Here is a 20,087-nt window from a genome sequence, read left to right on the forward strand (position 1 = left end):
AGCCAGTAAGTGTCAAGTGTCTGAGGCTGGATTTGAACTCAGGTACTCCTGAATCCAGGGCTGGTGCTTTACCACTGCGCCACCTAGCCATCCCCCAAGTTATCTTTTAACAATGTTATCTACCGTGTCTCCTTTTCTCATATTCCAGCCAAACCCGGCCAATTTTTATCAACGAATGCTTGGCATTTCCTCTGTAGGTTGTCTTATTCTGTTTTCTCTGCCCCTCAATGTGGCCGGTTGAGATCCCATATGCTAAAGTCTAGGTCAAATAGTGTATCTTCTATAAAAATCTTCCTTTTGAGAGCAGCAAGGTGGTGCAGTGGATAAAACATTGGCCTTGGATTCAGGAGTACCTGAGTTCAAATGTGGCTTCTGATACTTGACACTTATTAGCTGTGTGACCCTGGGCAAGTCACTTAACCCTCATTGCTCCACAAAAAAAAAAATGGAAAAAAAATCTTCCTTTCTACCCTCTTCTTATCTCTAAATAAGAAAGGATCATTCTTTTGATCTCCCATTTAACTTTGGATCTCTCTTAGAGTACATTTTATTCTACCTTGTATTATAGTCATTTGAATGCATATCTTCCCTTTATAATAATTCTAGAGGTGGACAGGATCCTAAAGGCTGTCTAGTTCAAGTGCATGCCTTCCTTGCTTCACCCATTTTATAGGTAAAGAAACTGAGGTCTAAGGATGCCTTGTCCAAGGTCACATAGGTAATAAATGTCAGAGATGGGATTTGCACTCAGGTGTTATGACCCCTTTCCACTTGCACCACGCTGCCTCAGTTATGAGCACCTTAAGATTAGGATTCATATATAAGTAGTAGTAAAGATAATATTAATAAATCAAATTTAAATATCTCTTTGAAGTTTCTAAAACAGTTCTCTGGTAGGTGGTGAAAGAATTAGCTCTGACCTCACTTTATCAAAAAAACTGAGGCTATTTGCCAAGAACTCCCTCTTCTTCCCTCCTCCTCATCTCATATCACTCAGGCATCTTTTCCCACCATCTCCTCCTTCATTCTGGTCTTACTTGAAGAGGGGGCCCTTCGTCTTACCAAGGCCAACCCCTTTACATGCACTCCAGTTGCTCCTCCCATGTTTTCCAGCAGATTTCCCCCCCCCCCATCTCTTCTCTCTCCCCTTTATCTCCTTATCTGCTGGCTCCTTCCCTCTGCATACACACAGACATACCCATTTTGCCACCATTCTTTTAGGAAAAAACCCTCAGTTGCTCTTGCCATCCCCTCTAGCTGTCAACCTTTTTCTAGTCCTCTTCTCAGCTAAGGTCCAGGAGAAATTCTGTCTATGGGAAGTACCACTAATTCTCTCCTCTCACTTCCTTCTAAACCCTCTGTGGTCTGCCTTCTGACTTCATCAATCAACTGAAACTGCTCTCCCCCAAATTTCCATCCATCTCAATTGCCACTGTTGATTGCCTCCTCCTCCTGGGTAACTCTCTCCTCTCTAGGTTTTCTTGACGCTGTTTTCTCCTGGTTCTCTTCTCTTATCCAGCTGACCACTCCTCCATCTCCTTTGCTGATTTTTCACTTAAGTTATACTCACTAACCCAGAGTGTTCCCCAAGGCTGTGTCCTGGGTTCTCTTCTCTTTTCTCTTTCTTCTGTATCACTTAATGATCTCATGAGCTCCTCTGAGTTCAGTTATCATTGTGCAGGTTGTATATATCCAGCCCTAGACTCCCTTCTGAGAGCCAGTCTCACATCACCAACTGCCTTTTTAGAGATCTCAGATTCAATATGTCCAAAACAAAACTCATTATTTGCAACACCCCACCCTACCCCTTTTCTGAACTTTGCTCTTACTGTTGAGGGTACCACAATCCAGTCTTCAAATTACCCAAGCTCACAATCATGGTGTCATTCTAGACTCCTCACTCCCATACATTCCACATGTCTGATTTTTTTGCCAAAACTTATGTTTTTCTACCTTCCTAACGTCTATATACTCTTTCCCATACACTCCTGTTGACCTGCTCCTCATCACCTGTTTTTGCCTTTCTCTAGCATCTTAGCACAGTGCCTGGCATATAATATAATAAGTACTTAATAAATGCTTGTTGACTGATTTATTTTACATATGAGGAATTAATTGGAGACATAGAGAGATGAAGTGACTTGACTAGAGTTACATAGCTTGTAAATGCCAGCCAGACTCATGTCTCTCATCTTTTAACTCCCCAAAGTCATAATGGGGGCCTTTGATATATAATAGGTGTTCAATAAATGTAGACTACTTAGAGCTATTAGCACTTTTTATTTTTGTATTTTTCTTTTCAATTACAGTGATAGAATAGTAGGTACATTTTGGGCAAACTTTACCTGTGTTATTTTAATTTTCTTTATGCAATATTTTATACTATTTAAATTTATGCTATATTTTATTTATACTATACTTTTACTTCTGAGCCTGCAGCAGACAGAATGGTACACTTGGGTTCAAGAAGGCCTTCGTTCAAATCTTGCCTTAGAAACTTCCTAGCCCAGAGACCATGGACAAGTCACTTCTATCACTTGTAAAATGGCACCAACCTCATTAGGTTGTTGTGAAGCTCAAGGGAAATAGTGCACGTCATACATTTTAAAAAAACTTGCAGAGAGCTATAAAATAAATATAAAATATATTTTATAAATATATAAAAATAAAATATATGTAAAATATAAAATAAAAAATATAGTAAAATATACGTGTACACATTAGGTTCTGTGCACCTCACTGAGTGAGAGAAATGGGAAGAGTGTAGAGGTTCTCTTAAATATCTTATAGAAGCGTATGACCCCCACATCCCAAATGGGTCTGATGAATCCCCTAAGTTGTCATGCAAGATAGAGGAAGAGAGGCGGCAGAGTTTCAGGTGTGCCAGCCCCTTATGTTGGGAGAGAGTGAATAGGAACACGGAGTGGATCTTCTAGGTTGTAGGAAGACCAGAAATACTCCTGATTATTTCTTCAGCAGATCTGAGTTTTGTATTCAAGGACCCACTTGTTTGGACCAGGCCTGTTTAATATAGCTGAGCAGAGGTCATTAAGGAAGTCTTTGAGTTTATTTCAATGACTGTTCATTGTTTTAATGTTTCTGTTTACTAAACATTGAGTTAACTTTGGGTTGGCCAAAGGGTAGGGCAGGATATGATGAGAATAAGTAGGGGTGACAACCCAATGGGAAGGAATATAAAGAGAGCTACCCTTTGGGACTAGATGATCAAAGACGTTGGTATTTTTAGCATCTAAGGCCCTCTGCCATCTGGCTTCTGTTTACCTTTCTTGCTTTATTTGACATTATTCCCTTTTGCACACTCTCAGTTCCACTCAGTCTGGACTACTAGCAGTTTCTCCAACCCAGCAAACCACCTCTTGCCCTTATGCATTTGTAAGCTATCTCTCTTGACTGGAATGCACCTCCTTCCATTTATCAACATCCTTATCTTCACTCAAGGATCAGCTGTCACCTCTTGCCCAGTTCCCCATTGAAAAGTTTTCTGTCCCTCACCAAGCATTTCCAGAGCTCTTGGACCTCTTCCTGGCCCTCAGTATCCCTCATCTTGTAATATATTTATTCCTCCTAGTAAAATGTAATCTGCTAGAAGGCAGGAATTGTGTCATTTTTACCTCTGTAAACCCAGGGCATAACATAGTGCCTTATGTAGTTGGGGAGTTAATAAGCGCTTGTTAAATTGAATTGAATTGAATATTAAGTAATCAAAATTGTGTTACCAGAGATGGAGAACCACCTCAAAGCTTAAAAAAAGCTTCAAGAATAAGGATACTTGGATGCCTGATCTGTTTAAAAGTGGGAAGATAAGACTGATACTAGGACTTTATTTTTTAAGATTTAAAAAATTTTATTTATTCTATTCTGAATTTAAGAAACAAAGCAAGTATTTCCGTAACATAGTAGGATGGATTAAAAAAGATGATTGCATATTAAATCACAAATCTATTATGTATAACTTGCCATTCCTTTAAATTATATAATATTAAAGTTTCATGTAACTCCCCCCACCCTCACTTCCCTAGAGTTTTTTGCACAGTGCCTGGCACATAGTAGATACTTAAAAATGTTTATTGATTGATCGATTGAAATCACCTAGGATTCCAATGTTACTCAATAAAAAGAAAGCAGAGCACTAATTTCACTTTGGAAAAGGCAAGTGTGGGGAGCTACACATTTCAGTTCATTCAGAAGGATAGAGACTTGCTGAGAGCAGGCATTATTCAAGGGATAGTCAGTCCATGTGCCAGGGGTAATGTGTACCTCTGAAGGGCATCATATATGAAACCCTTCAAGCAAATAAGAAGAACAGAATGTCATTCCGAATTGTGCTGCTGAGATTAAACACTGTATTACGTCCTTCAAAAGACCTAAAATGAGATAATGTGTAGAAATGTGAGAGTATGCTAATCAAACGGCAGTAGCACTAAACCAATTTCATAGCAAAGGGAGTTTGAACAGTAACAACAACTCATCGTGTTAACTGTAGCTGTGTGGATGATCTGTGGATTCGTTGTTCTCTCTGGGTGGTGAAGGGAATAGAGCGCTGGGTTTGAAATCAAGAAGACTCACCTTCCTGAGTTCAAATGTGACCTCAGACACTCACTAGTTGTGTGATTCTGGGCAAGAAACTTGACCTTGTTTGCCTCAGTTTCTTCATCTGTAAAATGAGCTGGAGAAGGAAATGGCAAATCACTCCAATATCTTTGCCAAGAAAACACCGCATGGGCTCGCGAAGAATTGGATAAGACTGAAAACAACTGAACAACAAACAACAAAAAAGCCTTGTATTGTACCAAGCTGTATAAGTTGTAGAATGAGGGAAAGATTCAGTTTTGGATCATAAAGGGACCAGCTTAAGTTGAAATGAAATCTAAAGAGTAAGCTGATTGAGAGCATGGATTGCCTCTTGCCTTTCATTGTATTTTCAGTGCCTGCCCCGTAGTAGGTGCTTACAAATGTTTGTAGTCTGTGGGGAATTTACAAGATAAAGTGAGGAATTTACAGCTTTAAGGGGGTAGTAAAGGACAGGCACAAAAATGTGCATGCAAATATGTGACAGGAATATACACATGATTAATGTACACTTTTTTGGGGGGGGCTGTGTATGTGTATATGTATGTATATATGCATGTATATATGTATATGTATATCTATTTATCTATCTATCATGGTGTAGTGGAAAGAACATTGGATTTGGAGCAAAAGGAACTGAATTTGAGGCCTAACTACCATTTACTAGCTCTGTCACCTTGGAAGAATTGTGTTGTTTTGTTGAACCTAATAAAATGAGCCTAATACCAGTACTACATTCTTCTACCCGCATAGAATAGAAGCTCTTTGAGGGTAGGGACTTTCATTTTGATCTCTGTATCTTCAGTACCCAGCAAAGTACTTGGCAGATGGTAGGCATTTAATAAAAGGGTGTTGAATGATTGGTGATGCCATGGACACTGTATCTGAAATCAGGAAGACAAGTTCAAATCTAGCCTCAGTCATCTATGTTCAGTTTTGTCAGCTGTGTAATGGGGATGATAATAGCACCTACTTCCCATGGTTATTGTGAAGATCAAATGTGGCAATATTTGTAAAGTTCTTAGCTCCGTTCCTGGAATGTAGTTGATAACTTAATAAATGTTTGTTTTCCTTCCTTCCTTCCTTCCTTCCTTCCTTCCTTCCTTCCTTCCTTCCTTCCTTCCTTCCTTCCTTCCTTCCTTCCTTCCTTCCTTCCTTCCTTCCTTCCTTCCTTCCTTCCTTCCTTCCTTCCTTCCTTCCTTCCCTCATTTCCTCCTCCCCTCTTCCCCCCTTCTTCTTCCCCTTTCCACTTCCCTTTCTTCCCTTCCCCTTTCTTCTCTGCTTTGTGATCCTGAACTTAACCTGTTTACCTCAGTTTCTTGATCTGTAAAAAGGTTGTTGTGAGGATAAAATGCAATAATATATTTTTAAGTGTTTTGCAAACCGTAAAAAGCAACAGAAGTGTTAGCTTTTATATTATTGCCTCAAATGGGTTGTTCTGAGGATCAGATGAAACCACATAGATGAGCTTTTTTTACAGTGTGATTTCTAAACACAAATGAGCCATTATTTTTGCATTTAGGCCCAGTATTTGGGCAAGTGGAGGAATTGAATAGCAGATGTGCCTGGAGCCAGGATGGCCTGATCTTTAAAATGGAAGAGGTTAATCTTGAGTAATTCTGAAGGCACACAGGGAAATGATTCAGCAGAGAAGAAACAGGAACACTGTGGAGGAGGAAATGAGCCTATAACATCGTGCTACAGTAGAAAGACTGCTGATTTGGCGTCAGGGGACCTGGCTTACCACATGCGGGGGGCCTTGGGCAAACCTCTCTGGGCCTCAGTTTTTTCATCTGTAAAGTGAAGGGGATGGACCCAGTGATCAAGATCTGCAATGCCATTACCCTTTAATCCTAAAACAAATATAGGTTTTCATGTATAGGCATATGTACCTGTGTTGGGGGAGGGAGGAGAAGGAACCACATCTTCCCCCTCTAGGCATCAAGAAAGATTTCTAAGATGGGTCTTGAAGAATTCCTGGGACTACGGAGGCCTCTGATCATCTGGTTCACTGCCCTGCCTTTAGGCAGGTAAATAAGTAACCCATCCTGACCAGGTGGTCACATCTTTTTCAAACTGTCTTCAATGATGGAGACAGCATAATCTCCTTCAGAAAACCATTTTCCTGTTATCACCTTGACAGCCAAGAAGGTCTTTAAGTTAAACATAGATAGTTCTGTTTGAATTTAAACCTCTTTGTTCTTACATGATTTTTCTGGGACCCAGAGAGTAACTAGTCAGTGCCCTTTCCTTTCTTCCTTTGTGTATGCATGTACACATGCATGCTCGCACAAACAAATATCTAAGATGGCAGCCAGGTCATTCCTAACTTTTCCCGCCCAAAACTAGCAGCTCCAGTGTCCTAGCCTTTCCACGTAGGCCTCAAGACTGGATGGCTTGGTGAGAGGGTGAGGAAACCTTTCTCTCCTTCCTCACATTTTACTAGAATATTTTGGAGCTCTCTTTGTCCCTTTACATGATTTTGTGGTATACTAATTTGTTTACCTATCCTATCTCTGGCTCTCTTACTCCCTAACAGCCACTGTAAACTCTTTGGGGACAGGGAGTGTCTTTATAATGTTCATATCTCCAGCTCCTGGTATGAGGTACCTTTCAGACAGTAGGTGCTTAATAAATATTAATTGAATTGAATTACTTGAAAAATAATGCTAACTTTGATGGAACTGAGACATAATTTGGGGGGGGATTTGGATGCTCCCTCTACGGATTCCCATTCCCAGTTGTTCTTGGGTCGCCCTTGTCCAGTCTCCATGTAAATCCTGCCAGGGTCTACCCAATGTTCATTTCGATCTCTTGACATTGCCAGTAGAGCAGTCCATCACTTATCCTTCCCTTCTGCTACCTCATACCCTTTCTGGTAATAGGTAGAAATTGCAAAGAGGCAAATTTAGGTTTCCTGGAGGGTGAAACTCACTAATAATTGAGTTGTCCCAAAGTAGAGTGGGGTACCTTGAGAGGTAGACACAGTTCTCTCCCAATGCAGGTCTTCAAGCAAAGGTGGGATGGCCAAATGAGGCAGCTGGGTGGCATAGTGGGTAATAGCCCTGGACTTAAGAGTTAGAAATCTGAGTGCAAATCTTACCTCAGACAATTACTAACTGTGTGACCCTGGGCAAAGGAATATGATCTCGCTCATCCTTGGTTTAGCCTTCTGTAAAATAGTGATAATATTATAACACCTACTTCATAGGGTTGTTTGTTTTGTTTTGTTTTTTTAGTGAGGCAGTTGGGGTTAAGTGACTTGCCCAGGGTTACACAGCTAGTAAGTGTTAAGTGTCTGAGGCCGGATTTGAACTCAGGTACTCCTGACTCCAGGGCTGGTGCTCTATCCACTGCGCCACCTAGCTGCCCCTACTTCATAGGGTTGTGAGGATCAAATGAGATAATGTGTTTATATAGTGCTTTGCAAACCTTAAAGCAGTCTCTAAATGTTAGCTACTGTGTCGAAGGAGGGAATTCTTGTCTAGATGGGGATTGGATTAGATGGTCACCAAGATTCTTTCCAATTCTGTGATGGTTTAATACTTAAAAAAAATTTTTTTTTAATTTGTAGAATAAAACGAGTATTTCCAAAACATAGTATAATAAAAAAGATGATTACAAATGAAACTACAAATCTATTATGTACAACTTGCTATTCAATTTAAATATATAATAAAGTTCCTTTTCCTTTTTTCCTTCCCTCCCCCCATTGCCCTAGAGATGGCTACCATTAGACACAAGTGTGTGTGTGTGTGTGTGTGTATATGTATATATATGTATGTATGTATGTATATGAATTATCCTATACACACTTCTATTTATCAGTTCTTTCTCTGGATGCAGATAGCATCTTTCTTCATAATGGTTTAATATTCAAGATTTGGATTTCTTTCATTAGAAGGTGCTATGTAGAATTATGATATGATTGTATGTTCAGATGACTCAGAACATTCAAGATTAAATGTTCTGTGGATTCTTAATTCTGCCACTTAAAATCAGAAGGTAAGATATTAGTTTGTACTATGGCTAACAAGGAGCCTCATAGGAGACAGAGAAGTATTATGATAATCCTAACCTTACCTTAATCTACCCCTAATATTACTCTCAGATATTTTCCCCTTTATTATTATTTCGAGATATCCCACCCTTCATCCTCCCCCTTCCCCTCAAGAGTTTATGAACCAGGATTAAGTAAAACTAGGCAAAAGGGGTCCTAAGCTTTGAGATGGAGGAAGATTGATGAAATCTGAGCATTTAAAAATATATGCACACAGGGATTTCTTCTGAGCCCTCAGTAGTGAAATCATTTAAAAATAACTCTTCAGAATAAGATGGTTAAATACTGGGAATAGATGGTAATGCCAGGCAGAATGAGAGCATTGGTATGATGAATTAGGTTAAAAAAGACCTAGTGGGTTTTAAGACTTCTTATATTAAAATAACAATGTGAGGCCTTGATTAAGCAGTAAAGGTTTAATGATACATGTTAAGCAAGCCGGCAATAAAATAGGAACAATAAGAGTCTGTGATCCATGGAGGGATGGGGAAGAAGGATGATGGGATCATAGCTGGACAGGTGGAAAGAGACCTCAGGTCATCTAGTCCAGCCTCTTCATTTTATAGATGAAGAAACTGAGTCAGGGAGAGGGGAAGCAATTTGCTGGAGGTCTGCCAGGATTAGAACTCCTATCTCCTAACTCCTGTCCAAGGCTCTTTCCATGATGCTTTTTCATTCAAACTCGGGTCCTCTGATCTCATACCCAGCCTTCTTTCCACTGCATCCCAAGTAGAGGGTAAAGATAAAGGGGGATGGGTATCATGCTGAAATAAAGAAATATTAGGAAAGGGAGATTGGGGATGGAAATTTAAGGGGATTATCACAATACTTTTCTCTCTTCTATGACTTTTTTTTGTCTGCAGTGGTAAAAACCAATACAGAGTCTTCTGGCAGTTAAGTAGCTGAGTTTAGAATGGAGGAATATTATAGTTGGAAGCGGCCTTTGGAAGGATTATTTGGTGCAGCTGTTGTTGTTGTTTTTTTCTTTCATGGACAACAGTACTGATGACCAGAGGTTAAGTGATTTGCCTAAGGTTGCAGAACTGGGATTAGAACCCAGAACTCCTTATGCGGTCCAGAGCTCTTTCTGTGATTATTATTATGCTAGCCATTGTTGTTATTATTAGTGAATCTAGATTTTCTTGACTGTAAGGCCAACTCTTTATCCATGCTGCCTCTTTAATCAACAAAAATGTCAATAATTTTTTCCTTTTTCTCTCTGCCTTGTCTCTGTCTCTGTTCCTCTCCTTTTTTCCCCTTCTCTCTCTCCCCTTCCTTCCTTCCTCTTCTCCTCCTCTTCCTCCCCCCCGCCCCAACCCCATTCTCTTCACCTCTTCTCCCTATAACTCTACTGGTAAACATCTAGAAAGTTACCTGTGGAGTAGTGTGAGAAACCCTGCCCTAGCTGACAGACCTCATAAGTTATGCAAAGCTATAAACAAATATAGATGATTAAATGTTCATTGAGACACTCCCTGAAGGTTTGCTCTTTTTCTTAGCTTCCTCTACAAAGAAAGACATACACTTTAGTGAGGTGGTTTGGAGGAAGCCTTGAATGCTCTGGGGTGGAAGTGACATGTATTGCTTGACAGTTTCATGGCTGGCATGTTAGGGATACAGGAAGGAGGCATAGCGTAGGATGAGGAATCAGAAGACCTGCCTCTTAGCCACCTGTCCTTCCAGACTGATCTGAGTTCTCTTCCAACTAAAAATCTGTGATCTGTCACCTGGAATTGTAACCCCGAGGATGCTCCATTTCCTTGGAACTGAAGAGAATCATGGGTCAGGCTAGGTCAGGCCAGGAATGCAATCAATGCTTGTGGGCCAAGAAAATGAGTTTGTTAATGAAGGAATTTGCACTGATGGTAACAGGGAATTGTAATGGTAAATCCAGGCCCACATCACATGTGTAGAAGATAAGAAGCTGGAAGATAGGACCATTAGAGAGAACCTAGGAAGACATTGAGGAGAAGAAATTTGAAATTGAGTATGGATTGGGAGAGTGGATGAGATCCACAGAGATGAGATTCCTGGGCCCTGCTTTGGGAATGGGACAGGAGGAGCCAGGTGTTCTGATGCTGTAGATATGCCTTGGAAACCTGGCACACCTTTCTCCTCTGTTACCACCTAGAGGAGGGACGTCTACATATTTTGGGGAAAACTGACCAGACTTTAAATCAGATTGCATAATGCTGTGGAATCCATGCTGCAGTTTGTTTGTCCAGATTACTAAACAGGCATCATTAAAGTATCTCTCTTCTTTTGTGTCTATTGTTTCACATTGTGAATTCATTGCTGAATGATGGGCAGGAAGACTAATCATGTTAGAGAAAGGGACAAGACTATAGGCTACAAAGTGGCCTGGAATCAGGAAGACCACTCAGTCAATCAGTAAATATTTATTAAGCACCTTTTATGTGCCAAGCACTGGACTAAGGTCTAGGGATACAAAAAGAAGTAAAAGTAAGTCCCTGCATTCAAGGAGCTTACAGTTGAATAGGGAAGCCAACATGTAAACAAATATATACAAAGCAAGCTATATATATGGGATAAATAGAAGACAATAAACAGAGGGAAGAGACCTGAATCTCAGAGACTTAGCTATGTGACTCTGAGCAAGTCATGTTACTGCTTTCTGCCTCAGTTTTCTTATCTGTAAAATGGAAATAATAGCATCCACTTCCCAGGGTTGTTGTGAGGATCAAATGGGATAGTATTTATAAAGGACTTTGCAGACATTAAAGCACTTTATCAGTGCTATTGTTGTTGTTTTCTTGATTAGTCCTGTCTGACTTGGTGACCCCATTTGGGATTTTCTTGGCAGAGATACTGGAGTGCTTTGCTATTTCCTTCTCCAGCTCATTTTACAGATGAGGAAACTGAGGCCAACAGACTTAAGTAACTTGCCCAGGGTCACACACAGGTAGTAAGTGACTGAGGCTGGATTTGAACTCAGGTCCTCATGTCTCCAGTGTGATACTCTATCTACTGCACCAGTGTTAATTTTTCTTTTTTCTTTTTCTTTTCAAAGAGTAAGTTGTTAAGAGTCACAAATTGAAGATCTTTGAGGGTAGAAGAGACTAAAGCACGTTTTGTTTACTAAATCCTCCTTTATTTGGAGGTTGCTTCCAAGGTCACTATCCCATTGATGGACAAGTCTAATTAATGGGTTATGGTGGGAGAATGAAAGGCCAGGAATGCTACTAATGATAGGTGGGATTACATCATTCCTTTCGTTTCTGGATTTCAGAAGTCTTTCACAAGGGTTTTTTATGCTAAAAAATAGGGTGGGGAAACTCAGTCACTAGCTGATTACAATTTAACCCTACCCCCCAGAGTTGTGTAGCAAGTCAGTGACAGGGTGATGATAGACCCTCTGGAGACCTGACATCAGTCCTTCCCACCCTCTTGGGAAAGCATCCACTGAGTGCAAATATGGAAGGTGGGTCTCTATCTGGGGCCACCAGCTCTTTTGTAAGGAGAAACCTCAAGTCCTTGAACCCTTAAAAATACTAGTACTCAAGTCAACCAGCATTTATTAGGCACCTACTATATGCCCAACTCTGTTAAACATTGAGGATACAAAGAAAGAGAAAAGGCTGTTCCCTGATATCAAGTGGTCACTGTCTAATGTTGAGACAGTGTGTAAATAGCTCTATACAAGCAAGATAAATTTGGAATGATCTCAGAGGGAAGGCATTCCGTAAGATTAAGGAGGATGGGGAAAGTCTTCTTGCAGAAAGGTGGGGCTTTAGCTGACCTTAGGAGGAAGTCAAGGAAAGTAGAGACAGTGATGAGGAAGGAGAACATTCCAGGCTTGAAAGACAGCCAGTGAAAATGATCAAAATTGGAATATTGTGTTTGAGGGAACAGCAAAGCGGACAGTGTCATGATTCTATAGACTGTGTGTGTGTGTGTGTGTGTGTGTGTGTGTGTGTGTGTGTGTGTGTGGTAACAAGTAAGATAGAAGAAGACTGGAAAGATGGTGGTGGGAGGAACAAGTCACGAAGGGCTTTGAAAGCCAAACACATAATTTTATAGTTGATTCTGGAGGTAATGGTTGTTGTCCTTGGTTCTTGAAGAAGACTGAATGACATCATTATGTCAGGGTCAGGGTACGGTGTGTCCCACTGCAGTAGATCAGACCAGTATGAGCTCAGAAGGTTCTACCACCGATTGGGCACAAATAGTCTATATGAACATTTCGCATGGAGGTGTCTCTAAATTTCTGCATCTCATTGTTTTTTGTTTTGTTTTTTGAGCTGCTGAAATTCTGCCTTCCTTCTCTGATGAGGTTATGCCATGCTGGATGGCCCTTTCCCAGGGCCTCCCATGTCTCACAATTGATTTCAGAGTTCTTCAAAAAGACCTTGAGAGTGTCCTTGTATGGCTTCTTCTGACCTCTGCATGAGTGCTTGTCTTGTGCAAGTTCTCCTTAAAGTAGTCTTTTAGGGGGCAGCTAGATGGCGCAGTGGTTAAAGCACCGGCCCTGGACTCAGGAGTACCTGAGTTCAAATCTGGCCTGAGACACTTGACACTTAATAGCTGTGTGACCGTGGGCAAGTCACTTAACCCCCATTGCCCCGCAAAAAAAACAAAAACAAAAACAAAATAAAGTAGTCTTTTAGGCAAATGTAATTTTGGCATTTGAACAATGTGGACAGCTCACTAGAGTTTATTGAATAGGGAGGTGGCATGATCGGACCTGTGATCAGTTTGACAGCTGAATGGGGGTTGGGGAACACTAGAGAGGGGAGACTCTTGAAGTCGGGACACCAGCCATTAGGCTTTTGACATAATCCAGATGTGAGGGATAAGAGCCTTCACCAGGGTAGCGTCCACGTCGGGAGAAGAGGGAGGATATACAAGAGATGTTAAGGTGGAAACCAGAAGACTTGACCATTGCCTGCATATGGGGAATGAGAGAGTAAGGAGTCAACCATGAGGCATTTAGGTTGTGAACCTGGGGGACTGGGGGAAGGCTGAAGAAGAAAAGGGGAACATTTCACAGTTAGTTATCATTTCTCCTGGAAATTCTAGCAGATCTTGGTGTGGTGGTGGTGGGAGGGTTCACAGCCTATCAGGTAAGGATGAGAGAGCTGGCCCACAGGGTAGAGTACTTGGAGTCTAGAACACCTGAATCCGCATCCTCCTGCAGCTCCTAACCCTGTGACCTTGGGCAGTTAACAGCCTCTGTCTTTGGTTTCCTGATCTGTAAAATGGGATCTACCTCATAGGACTGTTGTGGGAATCAAGTAAGAAAATAGATGTAAAGCACCTTGCGAATGTCAAAGTGCTGTATAAATGTGATATGATGATGGTAATGATTGTTTGGGAGGCCTTAAATTAGGGAATCTCTGTTCTAGAGCAGTGAGGAATTACCTAATTCTGGGCAATTTCGAGTCCAAAAGCTAGCTCAAAAAGGGAAGTATGATGTAAATGGAAAGAATGTTGGATTAGCAGTAGAAAAGATTGGGATTCTTATTTTTCCTCAATCACTTGCTAACCTGTGGAAGATATGTTCATTTCTGAGTTGCTATTTCCTTTTTCATAAAAATGGGAGTCATAAAAGTCAAAGGCAGCCGGGTGGCTCAGTGGGTAGATGACTGCTGGGCATGGAGTCAGGACTCATCTTCCTGAGTTCAAATTTGGCTTCAGACGCTTACTAGCCATGTGACCCTGGGCAAGTTCACCGAACCATCTCTGCCTCAGTTTCCTTGTCTGTAAAATGATCTGGAGAAGGAAATGGCAAAGCTACTTCAGTATCTTTGTCAAGAAAAACCCAAAATAGGGTCATGAAGAGTTGGACAGGACTAAAAACAATAAAAATAATAGGTGAAAGAATGCTGAATTTGGAGTCAGTAGCTGAGTTCAGATCTTGGCCATGCTACTTGTTAGCTAATGTGACCTTGGACAACTCTGCTAATTGCTCCCAGCTTCAGTGTCCTCGTCATCTGTAAAACAACAGGGGAGAGGAGAGTGGCTGTTGATCTCCAAGGTATTTTCCATCTCTAAATCTCTGTTTATTTGATCCTAGTCATGCAGTGTACCTCACAGGGCTCTTGTAAACTTTTAAGTGATTATATAAATGAGTTATTATTAAAGTCTTTTGGGTCCTTTCTAGAGCCTCTGGCTTGAGGGTTCAGGTTCTTTTTGGAATGACTGGGGGGGCGAGGCTCCTGGTTTTATCTGTTATAGCTCTGGGGAGCCCCCAGAACTTTCATGGGCTGTTCAGACTCCCGTGGACCTAGAAATATTACAGGGTCAGGGCCTGACTTCAGTGCCCTTGCCATGGATTGAACCTGAAGGTCAGTGCAAGGAACTGAACTGGCCTCTGGACATATTCATTTGCTCTGTCATACTTCCTTATTGTCCCAAGGTTCCCCTTAGCTGTTCCTGCTGTGGAGGGAATGTCACTGACCGGTAGGAACCGACAAGCCCTGGAGGATTCTGCCTTGTCCTGGTAGATCATAACTCCGGCTGCTAGATCTGTGTAAGAAATACCACCAGTGAGCATCTCTTCTACCTTGCACCTGGGGCTGAATGAAGACAGATGACTTCCCCTTGCCTCCAAAGACTCAATCTGTTTTGGGGTGGTATTTAAGAGAGAGATGGTAGATAGGTAGAGCCATTATTAAGCATTTACTATGTGCCAGGCACTGGGTTAAGTGCTGAGAATATGAATACTCCTACCAAGAGGCACCTTAATTTTTTTTTTTTTTTGCGGGGCAATGGGGGTTAAGTGACTTGCCCAGGGTCACACAGCTAGTAAATGTCAAGTGTCTGAGGCTGGATTTGAACTCAGGTACTCCTGAATCCAGAGCCAGTGCTTTATCCACTATGCCACCTAAGTGAGGCACCTTAATTTGAACTTGGATTCAGAGGTCCTTCTAAAGCTGTGTTCCTTACAGCCCTCTTTAACCAAGTTTGAAGGAAGACGTTGTAATGCATCCTGTGGCTATAAAAGATTTCAACAGAGACCCCACTGTGAAATTCAACAGAGAAAATTCAAATCTGTTTCAAAACTTTCTAGGCAGACCCAAATCAAGGAAAATAAAACTCACACTGAGCCCCTTAAAGTCTGCCAAGCCTCGAGTTATGAGGCCAAAGGACAGGAATCCATTTCCCCTAAGATTCACTCAACCTCTCTTTTTGGCAAGTGCTGTAGAGAGACGGGGGGCGCCTATGGAAGTTCACTGGAAAGACCCCAGTGGGGAGAGTTGGGGAGTGGGTATGGATTTTTTTTCTAAACTTTTACATTAAAACTACGTTTAATGTCCCATCCAAATCAAGTTACTGTTTCTACTGACTACTTTTGTAGAAACAAAAGAAGAGATAGCAGTAGATTGTCTCATTTATACCCTTTCCTAAGAAGGCAGCACTGCATCTACTGTCCCTGATGATTGTCTAGCTAGGTGGCCCAGCGATATACTAGGAACTGTATTTCAGATGACTGCAAATGGATTCATTTCCACCCCCACGTCCCCAATTTACTAAACATTTAGCACCTACTCTGTACTGTGAGATACTTGGTATTAGGGGGAAAACAGTTTAGTTAAGACATGGCCTCTGGCCTCTGCAGGACTTCAGTTACCAAGCATTTATCAAATTCATTCTTCGATTAGCAAGTATTTCTCTTTTTTCTTCCCTTTTTTTTTAAGCAAACAAATTTATTAAGCTTATTATATTCTAGATACTATAGTAGGTACTATGGCTACAAAAAAAAATGAAAGAAAAGAAAGAAAAGACAGCTGTGCCTTTCCCCCATGTGCTTATCTTCTATGGAGGGAGACAAAAAAATGTAAATAAATGGGTTTGTACAAAATAAAGACCAGATAAATACAAGGTAATTTTTGCAGGGAAGGCCCTAGCAGCTGCTGGGGTTGGCATAGGGATCAGGAGAGGCCTCCTGTAGAAGGTGATGGTTGACCTGAGATTGGGAGAAAACTAGGCATCCCTAAGAGAGGAGGGAGAGGTGAGGAAGGGATGCACTCCAGGCATGGGAACAGCACTTTTGCAAGAGCACACAGGTGAGAGATGCTACGTCAGGCACGAGGATCAATAGGAAGGCCAGCATAGCTGGACCAGTGAATCCTTAGAGGGGCGTGATGTCCAGTGAGGCTGGGAAGGTAGGTTGGGCACAACATTAGGAGCTTCTAGCAACATTCATAACTTAAGTCTCTTTCTTTAATGAGCATCTTCCAAGATCCTTATTGTCACCTAGGCATGTGTTCCTTCTTTGACTTTCCCTGAAATATCTTTACAGTAAAAAAATAAAATAAAATAAAAAGTGATCTGCCCTCCCACTCATCCCTTTATCTTTGCCCTTCCACTGCCTTCCTCCCCCACTCCTGCCTTGACAAAGTTTTTGTAGTAAACTGCTTTTGGTTGGTTCTTCCCCCCAAAGGAAATTCTTGTATGCTTACTTGAGCAATTGTGTTTTTATAACCCTGGTAAATTATATCTTGCCAGAACCCATGAGGTGGCTATGACATTCTCTGATCAACTGTCAGATATCCTGAATCCCCCCCCCCCCCCATGCAGTTTTCAACAGCATTCTTCTGAGTGGGTGGGTGTTGAGTGGGGAAGTGTGCACTCTCCTCATGCCTGCACAGGGGAGTGGGCTCTCCTTTGTCTCTGACTTCACTGAAGCCCGACACGCTAGGAGACAGGTGACAAAGTTTTCTTGAAGGAGTCTGATGTTTTCATACACGTTCATTTCATTTCAGCATATTCGGTATCAACATCTGTCACCCTTGGGGGTGACAGACATATTGTCTGGCAAGGTGCTCCCAGTCTTGTTCTGTTTGCTGTTTTTGCTTTAGCCACAGTCAGCTTACAGGGAAGCCCTTCTCAGGAGAGCTTTGCTGGATGGGGTTCAGGCATGGGTCTGAGGTGGAGGAACCTCTGGGTTCTAATAATTGTCTTGGGTAGATCATTTGATCCTTTTACAGTAGTTTTCCATGCTGATTTAAAATGATATTTTATAGAAGAATTTTCATTAACAGTGGAATTTGTGTTCTTTAAGAAAATAGGGGTGGGGGCAGCTAGGTGGCTCAGTGGATAAAGCAACAGTCCTGAATTCAGGAAGACCTGAGTTCAAATCCAGCCTCAGACACTTGACATTTACTAGCTGTGTGACCCTAGGCAAGTCATTTAACCCTCATTGCCCCACAAAAAAAAAAAAAAACCATACCCCCACCCCCCAAAGAAGAAAACAGGAAGCTCTGAGTTCAAATCTAGCCCATGACACTTTCTAGCAGTGTGCCTCTGGGCAGGTTGCTTAATCTCTGTTTGCCTCAGTTTCATCATCTGTAAAATGGGGCTAATAATAGCAGCTGTTTGCCAGGGTTGTTCTAAGAATCACATGAGATTATATTTGTAAAGTGCTTAGTACAGTGCTGAGCACATAGTACAACACTTAATAAAGGTTTCTTTCTTTCTTTCCTTCCTACCTTCTTTCCCTCCCTCCCTCCTTCCTTCCTTCCTTCCTTCCTTCCTTCCTTCCTTCCTTCCTTCCTTCCTTCCTTCCTTCCTTCCTTCCTTCCTTCCTTCCTTCCTTCCTTCCTTCCTTCCTTCCTTCCTTCCTTCCTTCCTTCCTTCCTTCCTTCCTTCCTTCCTTCTTCTCTTCCTCTCACCTTCCATCCCTCCCTTCCTCCCGCTTTTCTCATTCGTTTATCAGACCAAGGTCTCTGGTGCTTAATAAATGCTTGCTGACTGACTTATCCCAGTACTTTCAGGAGTTTGTAGGTGTTACATTACAGATTCTGATGTGAATGATGGTTTTTGATTGTCTTCTTTCTGTTTTCTCTGTGTGAGCTGGCCTTGTGCATCTTTCCGGATGCCTCCTTGAGCAGCTCCTATTTGTAGGAGTTTGTTCTTCCTTTCCTTTGAGTTTTTCCTCATCTATGGGAAATCTTTTGCTCTCAACAGTTCAGACCATCTTCCTTACTAAGGTGACCTCTCCCTCTATTCCTTGTTCTGCATTCTTCTTGCTGAAGGACATCTAGGTAGATCTAATCTAAGTACTTTGAGGGTGGTAACAACCGTCTTTTTTTTTTTCTTCCTTGCTTTTGAATTTTCAGCAGCCTAACACAGTGCACTGAACATCTGAGGTGCCTAGTAAATGTTTGTTGAATTGTTTAATCAAAGATAGAAACAGACAAGTCTGTGCCTTTCCATCTCACTTTAAAAAAATTGTGTCCTCTGAATTTCGACCCTGAAGTTAAACTGTCAGAGTGTGGTCCATAAATGAGTAACAAGTGAGACTTTGCTTTACTCTTTTTGTTCCTGGGTTGAAAGAAATGAGGAGCCTGTAAGTGTTTATAAGATGTGGAGGCAAGATGGGACAGTGGAAAGAGAAATCATATGACATGGGTTCAAATTCTGCTTCTGAAGCTTACCATCTCTTTGATTTTTGGACAAGTCATTTAACCCTAACCCTAACCCTCATTTCCCTATCTGTCAAATGAGGTTGGATTATGATGGACTCATAGTTGCTTTCTAGTCTACATTTATGATTATAATTCATATCATGATGGGATGGGTATGGGAGGTGAAACTTGTAGGCTCTCACATTTCAAGCTACTATTAAATGAGTCGCCCTAATCCATTTAACTTTTGAGCACCCATAACATTCCAGACTTTCAGTTTTTGTTGTCCAGTCATTTCAGTTGTGTCCAAGTCTTCGTGATCCCAAATGGGGTTTTCTAAGCAAAGATACTGGAGTGGTTTGCCATTTCCTTCTCCAGCTCATTTTTACAGATGAGGAAACTGGAGCAAACAAGGTTAAGTAACTTGCCCAAGGTCACACAGTTAGTAAGTGTCTGAAGCCAGATTTGACTTCTGGTCTTCCAAACTCCAGACCCAACACTCTATGCACTTTGCTTTCCCAGACTTTAAGTTAAAGCCATGTTAATTAAGTATTTACTGTTTAAAGAGAGGCTGTATGATATAGTGGATAGAAGGCTGTCCTCTGACACATAGGGGTTGCGTGACCCTGACAAAGTCATTTAGCCTCTTTCCCCAGAAAGCTCTTTAACATTGTAACTTTCAGAGGATCAGCAGTTGCAGATCTGAATTGGTCTGGGATAGGAAAAACAGACTCAGCAAATTTGTGTCTGAGACACTGTGCTTGACTGTGCATGCACTTGTGTGAGAGTGTGTGTGGAGGGGCATACAGTAGTGCCCATCTCTGATCCTAGAGTCACAAGACTTAAGATGAGAAGGGACCTTAGTGTTGATCTCACCCAAGTGTCTCATTTTAGAAATAGGAAAAAAAAAAAAAAAGGAAGCCTGACTCCCAGAGAGGAGTGTATGATCTTATAGAACATTCTATCACGTTGAGATATTGAATGGAAGGACAAAAAATACATTCTTTTCTTTCCCCAGAAGCTTCGGGATTACATGCTCTCTGAATCATATGTCTAACACAAGA

General features: G+C 41.4%; 1 protein-coding gene across 14 annotated transcripts in view; it reads left to right on the forward strand.

The window, feature by feature from the left end:
- The window catches only part of MTSS1 (MTSS I-BAR domain containing 1), a 236,854-nt gene that overhangs the window by 13,675 nt on the left and 203,092 nt on the right, over positions 1 to 20,087 (forward strand). The gene's annotated exons all lie outside the window — the stretch shown is intronic.

The sequence above is a fragment of the Dromiciops gliroides genome, chromosome 1 (genome assembly GCF_019393635.1).
Source record: "Dromiciops gliroides isolate mDroGli1 chromosome 1, mDroGli1.pri, whole genome shotgun sequence".
Classification (NCBI taxonomy): domain Eukaryota; kingdom Metazoa; phylum Chordata; class Mammalia; order Microbiotheria; family Microbiotheriidae; genus Dromiciops; species Dromiciops gliroides.